Source organism: Leuciscus leuciscus, assembly GCF_965113295.1.
Source record: "Leuciscus leuciscus genome assembly, chromosome: 13".
Taxonomy (NCBI): Eukaryota; Metazoa; Chordata; class Actinopteri; order Cypriniformes; family Leuciscidae; genus Leuciscus; species Leuciscus leuciscus.
In genome coordinates, this window is record NC_138737.1 from 23,606,425 (window position 1) to 23,623,562 (window position 17,138).

At 41.9% G+C, this 17,138-nt stretch overlaps 1 protein-coding gene and 1 long non-coding RNA gene across 2 annotated transcripts in view; one reads left to right on the forward strand and one right to left on the reverse strand.

Moving 5' to 3' along the window:
* Positions 1–17,138, reverse strand: part of slc15a4 (solute carrier family 15 member 4) — a 67,767-nt gene that overhangs the window by 2,197 nt on the left and 48,432 nt on the right. The window lies entirely within an intron of this gene.
* On the forward strand, positions 4,466–7,587 carry LOC309512748. The gene is made up of 3 exons (XR_014211167.1): positions 4,466–4,987; positions 7,259–7,420; positions 7,463–7,587. It is a non-coding gene; the product is annotated as an uncharacterized lncRNA (long non-coding RNA).

The window sequence follows — 17,138 nt, forward strand, 5'->3', positions numbered from 1 at the left end:
GATGAGTAAAAAACAAAACAAAAAAACTCACTTTGATGTGAATTTCACAAGACCAAAATTTCAGTAGTCTAACAAGCACAGACACTCTTTGGAGCACAGAGATCTCTCTACCTCTGTATACCGGTTGAAACGATCAATGATTCTCATTTGATCAATAAAGTATTGAGTCTCTCTTTCTTTTTTATAAAATAACAAACAAAACAACAAAAAGGCAAATCAAAGCAAGATTTTATATTGTTTTTATTATGATGATAATTGCAATGTAAGGGATAATGTACATCAAGCCGGTGGTTCTCTAAAAATAACCCCCGACAGGGTGATGAGGACCCCGATGAGAAGCGGAGGGGTCTTGATCAGCCTGAACGGGGTTATTTAAAATCGTACCTGTTTGTATCTCATAATCCAACAGTGTACAAAACAATAGCACAAAATGGCAGCAGCGTTTGTATGAAACAAGAGAGAGCGAGGCCACGATACTGGATGGCATAATTAAATAACTACACAAAATATTGATTCGACAGAGTTTTAATATTTTATTAGCACACCAAACGCAAAACTTCCACGAAGAAAAAACGTTCCTAGCAGGCGTATAGCGCTGCTGACTTCAGTAACCCGGATGAGCCTCTGTTGTCTGTTTTAAAGCGGTTATTATCTGGGAACAACATGCCGCTGGATGGCGCTATTGACCAATCAGAATCAAGTATTCAACAGAGCCGTGTAATAAAAATAAATACCATAGTTCCTGTCAGGCGGAAACCTCCAAAAATGCTGCTTTGGTCAGACACTTACATGGGTCATTGTATCATTCAAATTTGACCAAAATCAAGCTCAAATGGAGTTACAAGGTTTTTGACCAGTGAGTGTTTTGTCCGTCAGAAGAACAGCCGCGTCTGAGGCAGTTCTTCGCATCATGTTTTCATCAACTGTTATAAAAGTTTACTGTAGCTATGTGGACACAAGTTTTTTTTCTTTTCTTTTCTTTTTTTCGTCATTTGGCCAAAATCCCATGTTATTAAAGATGAAGTGCTTTGCACAGGCTTTTTTAAGACAGTATTGGCTCGACAACAAATGCAAGACTAAGACACTTTCGTCAAATACATAAAACATTAGCCTTTAATAGTGTTTCTTGAGTAAAGAAAATGCTGTACTTATTCAAAGAACCAGTTCTTTATTTACCTTTGCATTGCAAACAAGCAGAGACGGCACTCTCCAGCACACTCCAAAATGTGTGCGGCACTTCATTCACAATAAAGGTTGGTGGAGTTATGAGGTTGTACAGAGAGTTTGAGGATCCAATGGTGTTACAAGCTCTTTTTATTACTTTTCATTGGTTAGATTTTTGCAAAACCCACACACAGACATAAAGGGTAATTACTCTCTCTAAAAAGTATTGCTTTATTTATTACTAATTACATTCTAAATCCCATATCAACCTCGGCCAGTTGAACAATACAAGGATAGACATTAAACTGTTCTTTTAATTCTTTCAAATAAACAATATAAAACTGCATAAATTATTCTTGAACTATCCAAAGTATTTCCAGGGAGAAAGTTTCATTTAAAAACAAATTTTATCATTAGACTTTGCATTAATTACTGTATAGACTTATATAAATAATTATATATAAAACAAAAGTGGATTTAACGTCAAAATGTATTTACATAAGAAGTAACCAATTCAATTATAAATTACTTCACTTACTTTTTCAAAGTAATCAAAATCACAGTAATTAATTACTTAGTAATGCATTACACCCATTACTTATCATAAAGTATATCGTAATGTATTGTTATCATCCAAAATAAAGAATATTGCATTTGTTTTCTTTAACTGATAATATTTAGCATCCTTCCTTAGCTCACTTGATCAGAGGAGAGATTTCTGATCAATTATAAAGGCATGTGTACAAGTAGATGAAGAGAAACCGAACATCTGTGACATGCTGCATTCATATGTCAAAAGAAAGCAAAAAGCATATGTTTGTGCTTGTTGGATCCCCGAAAGCAACAGAGCGAACAGGCAATCTGCTCCCTTCATACTACCCTACAGCGGCAAAGAGCTTTAACTGATAGCATGTCGGTCTGCACTGCTTGTACGCATCCATTGCAACCTGCAAACCCATCTGACTCTGGTTTATTCAAGCAAAACCTAAACAAGCATTCCTTCTCCATCCAATCTCTCCTTCATTTCCCCTCTCAATAAAATGCTTGAGGGCAGACAGAGGGTTTACATCAATACTTACAGGGGAACCATAAACAAAAAGCCACATCTTCACAGGATGAAGGAAGAGCCTATAATTCACCATCTTGGGAGCTTAAGCGAAGCACAATCGCTCGGGTTCGGCTGGAATTACAGACTCAGAGTCCTCGGCCCTAAACTAACTCTCCTGTTGTTTAAGCCTCTGACTGCTCAGGGCCATTATAGTCCTGGATGATGACTGTGCGTAGTATTAAATTCAACCCCCTACTTATGCAAAATTATGTACACAAAATCAGTTCACAAACGTTTCCTGTATTATGAATCATAAGTCTGAACCTCTCTCTCTCTCTCTCTCTCTCGCTGATGATGAAAAAGCTGCTTAACACTTCAGATCTGTTCAGAAGAGGTGGTCAAACCTCCGGGGTTAAGGACCATCAAAGAGAAACTCTTAATAAGTAGTTCTGCGAAGGGGCTGTCAACTTTCAGAGCAGCCAAAGCAGGGCCCTGTAGCACTGCTTAGCATTACCTATTTTACAATGACTAAAAACGTATATGCGTAAGAATGCATTACCATTTAAATAGATGTATTCACATGCACACATCTTGCTGAAATAGGGTCATTAATTAAACAAGGTATTACACTTTACAGAGGATTCTACTTTAGTTTGAAGACATCATTAGATGCAAACAAGATAAAGCATATTTTCGTAGCAACCAACTGAAGGAAAGAGAGATGAAAAAGGCTAGCTGACCCTTGAGGAACATCGTGAGCAACTCCATTAGATATAATTATCCACGGCCTCGAAGAATATTACTAGCAGAAGATAAGAACTACTTGAGATGAGGCACTTCAAGATATGAAAACACTGATTCATAACAGTATGGAGATGCAATGCATTGCTATTCTAAACATGCGCGAATGAAGATCCCGAAGACAACATTTGATTAATCATCAAGTATAGAGGAAGGGTTGAAAGATTTCAGATGCTCTCAGAGATCCCGTCCCTTCAACTCAAGCTAGTTCATGAGTAGTGTAACCATATGGTAGAAGTGTCTATCCTGCACCCTTGCCATAGAGCAGTGCTTCTCAAACCTGTCCTCAGGTCTTCCTCATTGAACACACTCAATTCAAGTCTTATAATCTCTAGCAATGAGCTGACGAGTTGAATGTGTTAGATGAGGTAGACATCCAAAATGTGCAGGTTTGAAGTTGAGTGTCCTGTCAGCAGTTCAAAGATTCACTAGGGTTGTCATCTCGATCACTTTGCACAACTAAATTAGAAAACTGCAAGACACTGAGTGCAGAATTTGTTGGGATGTTAGGATCCAACCAGACCCTATCCCATTCCTGTCTCAATCCCCTTCCTCTTCACTGTCTGAATCCCCCAAAAAGTGGCAAGCCATGTTATGGCTACAACGACCTCTTGATCAATTTCGTTGCTGCTTTAATATACTCTGTAACAGCAGGTACTCCCCAATGACAGCAAGTGTTACAAGCAGGTTGACAGTTTGACTGAGAGAGCAATAGAGCTCGGGATCTTACTGCCCTCAAGCAAGGAAAAACAAATGCCCCTGTCTGTGAAAAATGCTGCATTTACAAAACCCACATGCCAGAGAACAGCTAAGAGCAAACCAACAATCAATACCCTCAAATGGTCCCCATTCACACCAGGGGCTACCCCAACTCATGGAAATAAGAAGAGTAAAATATTGATTGCTATAGACCTTATTCGCATCAGCGCCATCTTATATTTTTAAACAGGAATGAAAGCGAGATAGACATGCATCTCTTCAGGGAGTTGTACTGTTATTTAATGTGTTTTTGGATTGTTCTGCTGACAAAATACAGCAAAAACATCTTTCCAAGAAATTTCAGTAGACAAAAAACTCCAGACAACATGAGCTGTGGAAAATTATAAAAATATCTAGGTAGGAGCTTTATAAAGGTTTTTTTTTTTTTTTTTTTGACAGCAGATGCCATTGAAAACACGGTAAGTGTCCCTCACAGCCTCACTTTCAAACCTGTCATGCCGTTGCAATGAATAAGGTCTATTGTGATATTTTGAGTGCACCCCCCACTCCATCCACAGTGCTGTGCGTTGGCGGGTGACGCACCTGTTCTTCCTATGCTTCTGGGAGATGACATGATTTAACAGCAGCGCTTGGCAGAACGTGGAGGTGCCGGTATATTATATATATATATATATATATATATATATATATATATATATATATTATATATATATATATATATATATATATATATATATGTGTGTGTATGAAGACCTCCGATGCAAAAGCCTCTAAAAGCCACCTCTGTCAAAAATGAGATAATAATATTGAGTGAATGCTCTCCGCACATAGTATACGTTTATCAAATACTTTCACTTCAAACTCATTAAATCCCAGCCTCAGCCCATTCAGAAATGCCAGTACTTGGGTAGAAACCTATACATAGGAGCCTGATAAAAATGTTAATATTAAACAAAAACTTTAGACGGACTTTAGAAGTCTTCATATAAATATACAGTATATATAGTACCATGCAAAAGTCTTAACCATGTTAGAATTTTCACCCCCCAAAAATAGCTTTAAGCCAGTTATTAATTTATTTGCTGTAGTGTATCAGTAGGAAACAATAATAATAACTAGATGTACCGCATGGCGGTACAAAATATGACCGCCGCTCAGGCCTGCACTGGCTTTCCACAAAAATAAATGACGTGGAGCAATTTGGCTGTATTGCGTGTTTATGTATATACCTAAAAAAAGTAGTAGTATGTGCATGTCTGTCTGTGTGTGTGTGTTTGTGTATGTGTGTGTCTGTGTGTGTGTGTGTCTCCCAGACCGACCCCTTCCACAGCCAATACCCCTCTGTCCTCCTTTTCTTCGCTAACCGAGGAAGAAGTATCTACACTTCTCCTCTCCAGTCACCCTACCACCTGCACGCTTGACCCCATCCCCTCACACCTTCTACAAGCCATCTCTCCCACACTTCTACCATCACTCACACACATCATCAACTCATCCCTCCACACTGGCACCTTCCCTACAGCATTCAAGCAGGCTCGGGTTACTCCACTGCTCAAAAAACCAACGCTAAACACATCATTGGTAGAGAATTACAGACCTATCTCTCTCCTACCATTCATTGCGAAGACACTTGAAAGAGCTGTCTTCAACCAACTAACATCCTTCTTGTCTCTAAACAACCAGCTGGATGTCAACCAATCTGGCTTCAAGAAAGGACATTCAACTGAGACTGCATTACTGTCAGTCACAGAAGCCCTACGGATCGCAAAAGCTGCTTCCAAATCTTCAGTCCTCATTCTCCTGGATCTGTCTGCTGCCTTCGACACGGTGAATCATCAGATCCTTCTGTCCACCCTCTCATCACTGGGCATCACAGGAACTTCACTCCACTGGTTTGAGTCCTATCTCACAGGTAGGTCCTTCAAGGTCGCATGGAGAGGCGAGGTATCCAGAGCACATCAGCTGACCACAGGGGTTCCCCAGGGTTCAGTTCTTGGTCCCCTCCTCTTCTCCATCTACACCACATCACTGGGACACATCATACAGGCACACGGTTTTTCCTACCACTGCTATGCTGATGACACACAGCTCTTCCTCTCCTTTCAACCAGATGATCCCACAGTAGCTGCACGGGTCTCAAGCTGTCTGGCGGACATCTCCACATGGATGAAGGAACACCACCTGCAGCTCAACCTGGCAAAGACTGAGCTTCTCGTCCTCCCTGCCAATCCGTCTCTACAGCACGACTTCACCATCCAGCTAGAGTCATCATTAATCACCCCATCAAGATCGGTCAGAAATCTTGGAGTAACGTTTGATGACCAGCTGACCTTCACAGATCACATTTCAAAGACAGCTCGATCATGCAGGTTTGCACTGCACAACATCAGGAAGATCAGGCCTTTCCTAACTGAGCATGCAACACAACTTATCGTCCAGGCCCTGGTCATCTCTAGGCTTGACTACTGCAATGCCCTTCTGGCTGGACTCCCAGCATGTGCGACCAAACCCCTACAGATGATCCAGAATGCTGCAGCTCGTCTTGTCTTCAACGAGCCCAAGAGGGCCCACGTCACTCCTCTGTTCATCTCTCTGCACTGGCTACCTCTAGCTGCTCGCATCAAGTTCAAGGCTCTGACGCTTGCTTACAGAACTATCACAGGCTCAGCTCCCTCCTACTTTCACTCACTCCTACGAGTCTACATCCCTACCAGACACCTACGATCGGTCAACGAGCGACGTCTCGTGGTTCCATCACAGAAAGCCACAAAATCACTTTCCAGAACATTCTCATTTACAGTTCCATGCTGGTGGAACGCTCTCCCCACCCTCATCCGGAATGCAGAATCCCTGACAACATTCAAAAAACAGCTGAAAACCAATCTCTTCCGTGAACACTTAACCTTATAAAAAAAAATAAAAAAATAAAAAAATAAAAAATCCTTTCCCTTTGAAACATCACTTATCAGGCTTATGCTACTCTGAATAATACCAGAACTTCGTATTTTGAGCACTTCCTGCGTTGTTGTTGCTTTTGCCTCTTTATGATGACTCGCTGAACTTAGTCCTAATTTGTAAGTCGCTTTGGATAAGGGCGTCTGCTAAATGACTAAATGTAAATGTAAATGTAAATGTGTCTGTGCGTGTATGTATGCGTGCGTACATGTGTGTGCGCGTGTGTGTTTGTATGTGTATGTCTGTGCATGTGGATTTGTATGTGTGTGTATGGGTGTGTGTCTGTGCATGTGGATGTCAGTGTGTGTGCATGCTTGCGTTTGTTTGTATTCCTGCATGTGTGTGTGTGACAGTATCATCCTAAACCAGCAACCCTTCGCTCAACACCACCATCTACAGGCCGATGAGTGTACAGTCACTAAATGTGCACATAAATGAATTTATTTTATACCCCCCCCATGGATGAAATTCTATGAAACTTAGCATACCCCCAGAGGATGTCAAGTTAATCATACACATGAAATACGGTGCAGTTCTGAACATCTCAACTGAAGATAGGGGCGATTAAAGCAGAATAATATAGCATTTTCATTTTTTATGGGAGGGGCGCAAATCACAAATGAGTGATTATGGGCTAGGTTGATGTGGGCCCTTAAGACCAACATACCATAAAAATGTCTTCATCCTCGGTGCCACGGTTCAGGTAGTTATTTAGGAAAAACTGAATTTTTTGTGTTTGGGGGGGCCCAGTGCGGGGGGGGGGGGGGGGGGGAGTGGCCCCCGGGGACCAAACGAAATTTTTCCGTAAAAGTCTAGTGGGGCTACATGCCCACCAAATTTCATGTTCCCCGGTGTTTCGGTGTCCCTGGTATCGTTGACGAAAAATTCAGTAGATGACAAAAAAAAAAAAAAACTTTGACAATCACTATATGACCGCTTTCGCTAGCTCATAATAATAATACATTTAATTTATAGGTGCCTTTCAAGGCACTCAAGGACTCCATAAAAAAAAGAAAAAAAAAGCTATTCTAAACATATAAGTTTAGAATATATAATCTGAGCTTTAAAGGTCCCATGACATGAAATTTCCACTTTCTGAGGTTTTTTAACATTAATATGAGTTCCCCTAGCCTGTATATGGTCCCCGAGTTTCTAAAAAATTTAATCGGTGTAAATCGAGCTTTTGCTATCTTTCTCTGCCTTTGAGAAAATGGAAGCTCAACCGGGCTGATCTTGAATCTCCTCCTTATGATGTCATAAGGAGAAATGTTACCTCCCCTTTCTCTGCTTTGCCCGCCCAGAGAATATTTCTCGCCCATGAGAAAATGAGCTAGGAAGTAGGAACGCGCGCGAGCGATTTTAATTTGTCCACGAGAGATATCATGGCTTTTGAGCGAGCGAAGCATAATAATTGCTCAATAATTGGATGTACAAATGAACATCGAATGGTCAATACAGAGCTGGGCTTGCTGAACGTCGGACAAGTAAGTCAATAAATTATATAAGTGTGTTGCTTTACTGTTTATGGTTACCTAGCTTCTTACACGTAGAATGTGGCTGTCACATTAGCTATGCAGCTATGCAGTTACTTGCGCTAATGTAAAGGTAGACAGCATCAAGTTACACATACTGTAACGCGAGTGTTGTACATTTCTTTGTTATTTGGAAAACCGTTTTCCTGTTGGTTATATGGCGCGCGCGATATCCGCATAATAAGATAAATTACAAACGTTACAGATATCTCATGAAAAGGCAACAGTAGGTTCGCGTTAGCTACATGATGATAACTGTAAACCATCCAAATAAAGTACCGTATCCAGACATAATATTTTAAACTAACCATTCGGAAACGTCCTGCTGGAGCCGCTGAGTTGCAATTTCTTCATCCGTTGCTTCTCCATCTGGATCAGATTCTGGGTCAAACTGAAATGCTTGAACGACTGCGTGTCTTCGTGCCATTGCAATATATCCAACATAAACAAACATGCATGGTACCGTTGCGCAAGATGGTCAAGGCCACACCCACCCTCCACCTTGCGCTGCCTTTCTCCTCCTCATTAGCATTTAAAGCTACAGACACCGAAACGGCCCGTTTGAAGGAAGCTCATTCTGGGACTGGCTTATAGTGGCTATAATTCTGCACCGAGGCTGAATTTTTGGAAAGAGATTTCAGATACAGTACTAAGGACCACTAAGGACTATATTAAAGCCTACAAAAAGTAGCATGTCATGGGACCTTTAAAAAAGGAAATAGAATCCAACTGGCAAATGTGCAATGGTAAAGAATTCCATCATTTTGGCGCTGAACAGCTAAAAGCTAGACTGGGTAAACCCAGCCTGATCTGCCGGCGATTTGATTTGATTTTGATTTCGCTTTGACAAATCGCTCGAGTGGGTGTAAATACCACTCACTTTCATGTTTTTATTTTTGCACAACCTGCAAAAATCGCTCGATGTCACAGCTGCTTCTGCAAACCGCTGAACAATGCAACAAACCAACACGTTTGTTGACATGTTTCCTGCCTGGAGTTTCCGCGTCTCTCTGCAAAGTACGTCACCCGGATCGTTGGTCTGATTGGTTGAAGGACTATCCAATTGCGTAATTAATTAATTAATTAATTAATTTTTGGTGCATTAATCCCATTTTTCCATTTATTTTATTTTATTGTCTGTTGACTTATTTTAGAATAGTAGTTTGAGTGGGCATATCCAAAACTTGGACTGGTAGTCATGAATTTTCCATTTTCCATTTTCCATTTTCCATGCTGTAGCCCCAACTCAGTTGTATCATTTGCTCTCCAGCGTTAAGGTCTACATGCCCTCATTTCACGTTACATTGCACATTCAGTCTTATATGGCAGCTACACCAAGATAACAGCAGGCACCTGGAAGTCTCACTCTATGAGGGCCGGCAACTGTATTTGTCTTGCTGCGGGCCCTCTGCAGTCCATCATGTAACGGTTTTATTAACCTTTCCTTGGCATGTCATCCCGTATGACTTACATGATCCTCTTTGTGTTCATTTAACAAATATTGGTATTTATCATGTGCGCTTCAAAAGGGTACACCTGTCACATGTGAGGGCTTATCAGGGGTAATTGGTGAAGCAGAAGAATTAAAGATGGAGGAGTAAAGGGGGATGTCAGGGAATGAACCTGGCCAACACAACACTAAGAGTGTGGCACCAGGAACCTTCAAATTAATCAACTGAGAAAAGAGTGGAGGAAGCAGGGAGATCAGAGGAGGAGTCAAAGTAAGAGAGAAACAGTGGAAACCACATGCTTTTGTATGTGCAATCTTACTCCGATTATGCTTAACTATCAGATGTATAGTCATGAGAAAATATGTTTTATCAGTGAGTAAACCCAACTGCCACACATTTTCATTGAATGAATGAATTAATGAATGAATGAGGCATTTATATAGCGCTTTCATATGTACTACTGTACACCCAAAGCGCTTCACAATCATATCAGGGGATCTCTCCTCAACCACCACCAGTGTGCAGCATCCACTTGGATGATGCGACGGCAGCCACAGTACAACGGCGCCAGTGCGCTCACCACACACCAGCTATAGGTGGAGAGGAGAGAGAGTGATAGAGCCAATTCAGTGGATGGGGATTATTAGGAGGCCATAATTGGTAAGGGCCAATGGGTGGAATGTGGCCAGGACACCTGGGTTACACCCCTACGAGAAATGCCATGGGATTTTTAATGACCACAGAGAGTCAGGACGTCGGTTTTACGTCTCATCCGAAGGACGGAAACAAATTTGCCGGACCTGAAAAAACGATGACTGCTTCCAAACAGGTTTTTCCGACACTCCCTTTGTTTTAGCCATTGACTGTGACAGAAGTATTATTCCCATACATTTTTTCCCAAAGAGATTTTTTTAAAGTATTTGTTAAGGAGTTATAAGCCATGAACCAAATCAACCTGCTACGAGGTGATTCGCAACATTAAAAACTTTGATTTGAAGCAAAAAAGTATTTGAAAATCCTACTAAAAGACAAAAGTTCAAAACTGTACTTAACTTTAATGAGGGAAAGAACTACAATTCCATGAAGCATTTGAATGACATAATTGACAATAAGAATTGAAAACTAGATGTACCGCATCGCGGTACAAAATATGACCGCCGCTCAGGCCTGCACTGGCTTTCCACAAAAATAAATGACGTGGAGTAATTTGGCTGTATTGCGTGTTTATGTATATACCTAAAAAAAGTAATAGTATGTGCATGTCTGTCTGTGTGTGTGTGTGTGTGTGTGTGTGTGTGTATGTATGTGTATTTGTGTATGTGTGTGTCTGTGTGTGTGTGTGTGTGTGTGTGTGTGTGTGTGTGTGTGTGTGTGTGTGTGTGTGTGTGTGTGTGTGTGTGTGTGTGTGTGTGTGTGTGTGTGTGTGTGTGTATGTGTGCGTACATGTGTGCGCGTGTGTGTTTGTGTGTGTGTGTGTGTGTCTGTGCATGTGGATTTGTATGTGTGTGTATGGGTGTGTGTCTGTGCGTGTGGATGTCAGTGTGTGTGCATGCTTGCGTTTGTTTGTATTCCTGCATGTGTGTGTGTGACAGTATCATCCTAAACCAGCAACCCTTCGCTCAACAGCACCATCTACAGGCCGATGAGTGTACAGTCACTAAATGTGCACATAAATGAATTTATTTTATACCCCCCCATGGATGAAATTCTACAAAACTTAGCAGAGGATACCCCCAGAGGTTGTCAAGATAATCATACACATGAAATATGGTGCAGTTCTGAACATCTCAACTGAAGATAGGGGCGATTAAAGCAGAATAATATTGCATTTTCATTTTTTATGGGAGGGGCGCAAATCACAAATGAGTGATTATGGGCTAGGTTGTTTTTTTGGGTTTGGGGGGGCCCAGCGCGGGGGGGGAGTGGCCCCCGGGGACCAAACGAAATTTTTCCGTAGAAGTCTAGTGGGGCTACATGCCCACCAAATTTCATGTTCCCCGGTGCTTCGGTGTCCCTGGTATCGTTGACGAAAAATTTACGGGGGCCCCAGCGCGGGGGGGGAAGTGGCCCCGGGGACCAAACGAAATTTTTCCGTAAAAGTCTAGTAGACCAACATACCATAAAAATGTCTTCATCCTCGGTGCCACGGTTCAGGTAGTTATTTAGGAAAAACGGCATTTTTTTGGGTTTGGGGGGGCCCAGCGCGGGGGGGGAGTGGCCCCCGGGGACCAAACGAAATTTTTCCTTAGAAGTCTAGTGGGGCTACATGCCCACCAAATTTCATGTTCCCCGGTGTTTCGGTGTCCCTGGTATCGTTGACGAAAAATTTACGGGGGCCCCAGCGCGGGGGGGGGAAGTGGCCCCCGCGGACCAAACGAAATTTTTCCGTAAAAGTCTAGTAGACCAACATACCATAAAAATTTCTTCATCCTCGGTGCCACGGTTCAGGTAGTTATTTAGGAAAAACTGCATTTTTTTGGGTTTGGGGGGGCCCAGCGCGGGGGGGGAGTGGCCCCCGGGGACCAAACAAAATTTTTCCTTAGAAGTCTAGTGGGGCTACATGCCCACCAAATTTCATGTTCCCCGGTGTTTCGGTGTCCCTGGTATCGTTGACGAAAAATTTAAGGGGGCCCCAGCGCGGGGGGGGGAAGTGGCCCCCGGGGACCAAACGAAATTTTTCCGTAAAAGTCTAGTAGACCAACATACGATAAAAATGTCTTCATCCTCGGTGCCACGGTTCAGGTAGTTATTTAGGAAAAACTGCATTTTTGGGGGTTTGGGGGGGCCCAGCGCGGGGGGGGAGTGGCCCCCGGGGACCAAACGAAATTTTTCCTTAGAAGTCTAGTGGGGCTACATGCCCACCAAAGTTCATGTTCCCCGGTGCTTCGGTGTCCCTGGTATCGTTGACGAAAAATTCAGTAAGGTGACGAAAAAAAAAAAAAAAAAAAACTTTGACAATCCCTATATGACCGGCTAGCTACGCTAGCGGCGGTCATAATGATGGATACATTTAAAACTACTGATTTAAAGTAAACTACACACACACACACATTTTACTATATTAGTGGGGACATTGCATAGACTTCCATTGATTAATATCAGGTTAATGATATTTTCTATTGCTAACCCAACCCCTATACCTATACATACGCATCACAGAAACATTTTGCAAAACACTAGATAAAATAATATAAAAAAGGATACTTATATAAAAAAATATATAATACTAGGCCTACATTACAACAAACATTAACAATTATTAAAAATATTTAACAAATTAATTAACATGTTTGGAAATAACATTTGTCGTATTTTACAGACAGGATAGGCTGAAGTGATGGTGATGTATAGGCTATATTCATACATATAATCTAATGTAGCCTAAGCCCATGCCCACAAAATATATTTGTAACATTTAAAACAACTTAATATGGTGGTGTCTTGATGTTATCATGAACTAACAAATATTAATAAAAAAACAGCCATACTTTATTCTAGTTGGAGCTAAAGTGTAAAAAATAAAATAAAAAAATAAATAAAAAGGTTTCAAAAGGCACAAAAATGTACCTTTCACATCTAAACCTAAACCGTTGTAGCCATTTTTGCTATATAATTGTACCCTAAGGACCTATTGTGGACCTTAATCAACCCTGTACAAAAATACACACACATGTACGTGTGTGTGTGTGTGTGTGTGTGTGTGTGTGTGTGTGTGTGTGTGTGTGTGTGTGTGTGTGTGTGTGTGTGTGTGTGTGTGTGTGTGTGTGTGTGTGTGTGTGTGTGTGTGAACTTCCTGAATTTCCCCCTATTGACAACCTTAGCCATCCTCCAACTTTCCTGGAGGTTCTGACAGCTGTCCGCTCCCTGAAGTGCAACAAGTCTCCTGGCTCTGACAATATTCCTGCAGAACTGCTAAACAGGGAGGGTATCTCTGGACAAGAACACTACACCATTACATCACCAAGGTTTGGGCTGATTAATTCATCCCACAGCATTGGAGGGATGTTAGTATTGTCACCATATATAAAAGCAAAGGGGATAGGGCTATTTTTGATAACCATAGCAAGCCCGTAGGCAGGGGGGGTTCGGGTGGTTCGAACGAAATCGAATATGGCTCGCATATCTGAAGAGCCGACTCTATTTTTAAAAATATAGCCTATAGAAATTAAATCATTATGTAGGCTAATAATGAAATAATGAATGATTATAATTGTATTTAAAATAATTGACTAATTCAAAGACCAACACATTTTTTTTATTATATAGGCCTAAAGGCGCACACATTTTTTGTTTCGACTGTATGATCAGCCTCACATTCTGTTCCTGTCAATCATACACGCAATGTCAACCAATTAAACTGCATGAGGGAGGGCCGAGCCAACACACACACACACACACACACACTAGAGATGCGGATAAACCGCGGATCGGGCGGATGACGTGACAAAAAAATAATATTTTAATTAAATTCGGGCGGGTGGCGGTTGAACCAGTCAAATGAAAAAAGTTTGCCACTAAGCAAACCTGCAAGCTATGAGCCCAGCTGTCAGTACTATTGGAGGAGGCCTAAACGTCTCGTAGACGAGACTGCCTGGGTTATTTTGTTATTTTGTTTCGATATTAGTTATATTTTAAAACCAATCGTAGACTACCACTCGTGGAATAGGCATTTAAAGAGAGACAGGTTATGGTCTGATATGACTCAGAAATGACATCGGGCAATTGCAGCGCAAGATGTTCAGAAGAACGCAAGAGCTAAACTTCTACAAGCTCAATAACATCCACATAAAAAAAAAAGAAGGTAAGAAAAATAGTCAGTCATAACTTTGCCCATTAATTAGATGTGCAAGGCAAGCAGACAAGTTTTTGGGTTGTTATGGACAATTCAAAATGTGAATATTCACGTTGCACAGTTGTGCGGTGGACTTTCAGCGAGTTAAAACATATATTTTATAAAGAGCCGTTTGTGAGTCAAAAGAGCCGGCTCTTTTCAGTGAGCCGTGTCAAACGAGCTATATTTTATCCACTCAATAGTCTACAATATAATAGCCATATAAACGTAGCGTAATAATAAAACATAGTGGGATATTCAGTGATATTGGTGTTACATGAGGAAGCAATTTGACAACAATGCAGTAAATATTTCAGGTGCATCAAGCGTGCTCATTAAGATACCAGCAGACAAGCTAATCCAGCACAAATTAGTGCATAAAAGGTCACCAAAATGAAGTATTTGAACCTCATAATTAAATACAAAAGGAGGAGAAAAACTGCAAAAAGGTCCACTTTTTGAAAAAAAGAACCCCCCCTTTCAATAGGCTGGCTACGGACCTGCATAGGGGCATATCACTTCTTGCTGTGGCAGGTAAGGTCCTGGCCAAGGTGATGCTACAAAGACTGATCAATGACATCATAGAGTCTATGCTACCCGAGTCACAGTGCGGGTTAAGAAGGAACAGGAGTACAGTCGACATGGTCTTCACAACTCCAGGAAAAGTGCAGGGAGCAACATAAAGATCTGTTTATGGCTTTTGTCGACCTCTCCAAAGCCTTCAACACTGTGCAGAGAGATCTCTTGTGGGAAGTCCTCCTCTGGTTCGGATGCTCCACTAAGTTTGTCAACATCCTCCGTCAATTTCACGATGGAATGACTGCTAGGGTGATAATAGGAGGTCAACAGTCTAGCCCTTTCCCTGTGTGCACAGGGGTAAGGCAGGGGTGTGTACTGGCACCAGTTCTTTTTAACATCTTCCTCATATGTGTCACCCAGCTTCTCCACAAGGAGATTGAAGACAACAGTGGGGTGACAGTAGCGTACAGGCTGGACGGTAACCTTTTTAATATCAGGAGACTGCAGGCAACCACCAAACTGCACAGAGTGAGGATACTTGAGCTGCAGTATGCGGATGACTGCGCTCTTGTATCTCACTCTTCACAAGACCTCCAGCCTGTCTTAGATACAGCAGTGAGGGCATATAGCAGGATGTGGTTGACCATCAACACTGCCAAAACAGTGGTAATCTGCCAGTGGAGTGCAAACATCCCATCCGCACCACCCATCTTCTCTGTTACAGATGAAAAACTGTTGGTTGTTCCATCATTCAAATACCTGGGGAGCATTATCTCTGAAGATAATAGTATTGACAATGACGTCCAGAACAGAATCAAACAATCATCAGCTGCCTTTGGAAGACTTCGGCGGCGGGTTTTTCAGAATAAGAACCTTCATCTCAACACAAAAATCTGCGTCTACCAAGCGGTCTGCATCACCACCCTCCTCTACAGCTGTGAAGCCTGGGTTATTTACAGCTGCCACATCAAGTCCCTGGAACACTTCCACATCTGCTGTCTCCAGCACATCCTGGGAATCACTTGGCATGACAGAGTGCCCCACACTGAGACCCTCAGAAGAGCAGGTTGCAAGAGTATTGAGGCCACAATCACCCAGAACCAACTACGCTGGTTGGGGCATGTCATAAGGATGCCCTACAACCGTCTGCCCCGCAGAGTGCTATATGGCCAGTTACAACAAGGCCAGCGCTCTGCTGGAGGACAGAAGAAACGCTTCAGAGAACAATTGAAGAAAGTGCTAAAGAAGTGCAAAATAAAACCTGGGGACCTGGAGAGCATGGCTGCTGACCGCAACATCTGGCGACAGATATGTCTAGATGGGACCCAAGCACTGGAGGAGGAAAGGACAGTCAGGAGACAACAAAGAAGGCTCAGGAGAAACACTCCCATAAATACCAGTAACACCAATACCATGTATATATGCCCGACCTGCAATAGAATATGTGGATCCAGAATAGGATTATTCAGCCATCAGAAAACTCACCATTAAAAGACGGAAGTGGACGTCATCGTCGGATTCGATGGACAACTACAAGCAAGCGTGTATATGTGTATTCCATCATTTGCAGTGCTTCATAGGAGAGGGAGGGGATTATACAATTCTTTTGGCCCAATTTGTGATTCTTTAACTGAAGGAAATTTCTATTGATGTAGAAAATAATTGTGTTAAACACAATTATTTAAAAGTCATCTGAAATAATGCGGCCTGATGGCTTCAACAAAAGCACATATAATCGATTAACAACCACATAAGAAAATAAATTACACACCTCAGCCTAAATCCATACTTTTAACCATCCATTTCCACTAATTTGTCCCTCAATGCTCTGTTTCTCTCTTAGACACAGAAAAAGCTCTTCCACTCAAAACACTATTACTTCTTATTGTCCAACAGAGATTGGCCAGCACACAGACAGACTTGCGCTGCATTTGACCTGAGAGTTCAGGAAGTGTTTGCCGTGATTCCTCGCTCCTGCTGAATAACACATACTGCAGAAGTAAAACAATGTGCTCAGCAAGGCAGCCACAAGCTTCGAGGAGGAAGTGTGTCTGCTGATCAATAAAACTCTCCAAACACATTGCTACGCAGCAGACTGAGGGGACAGATATTGGTTT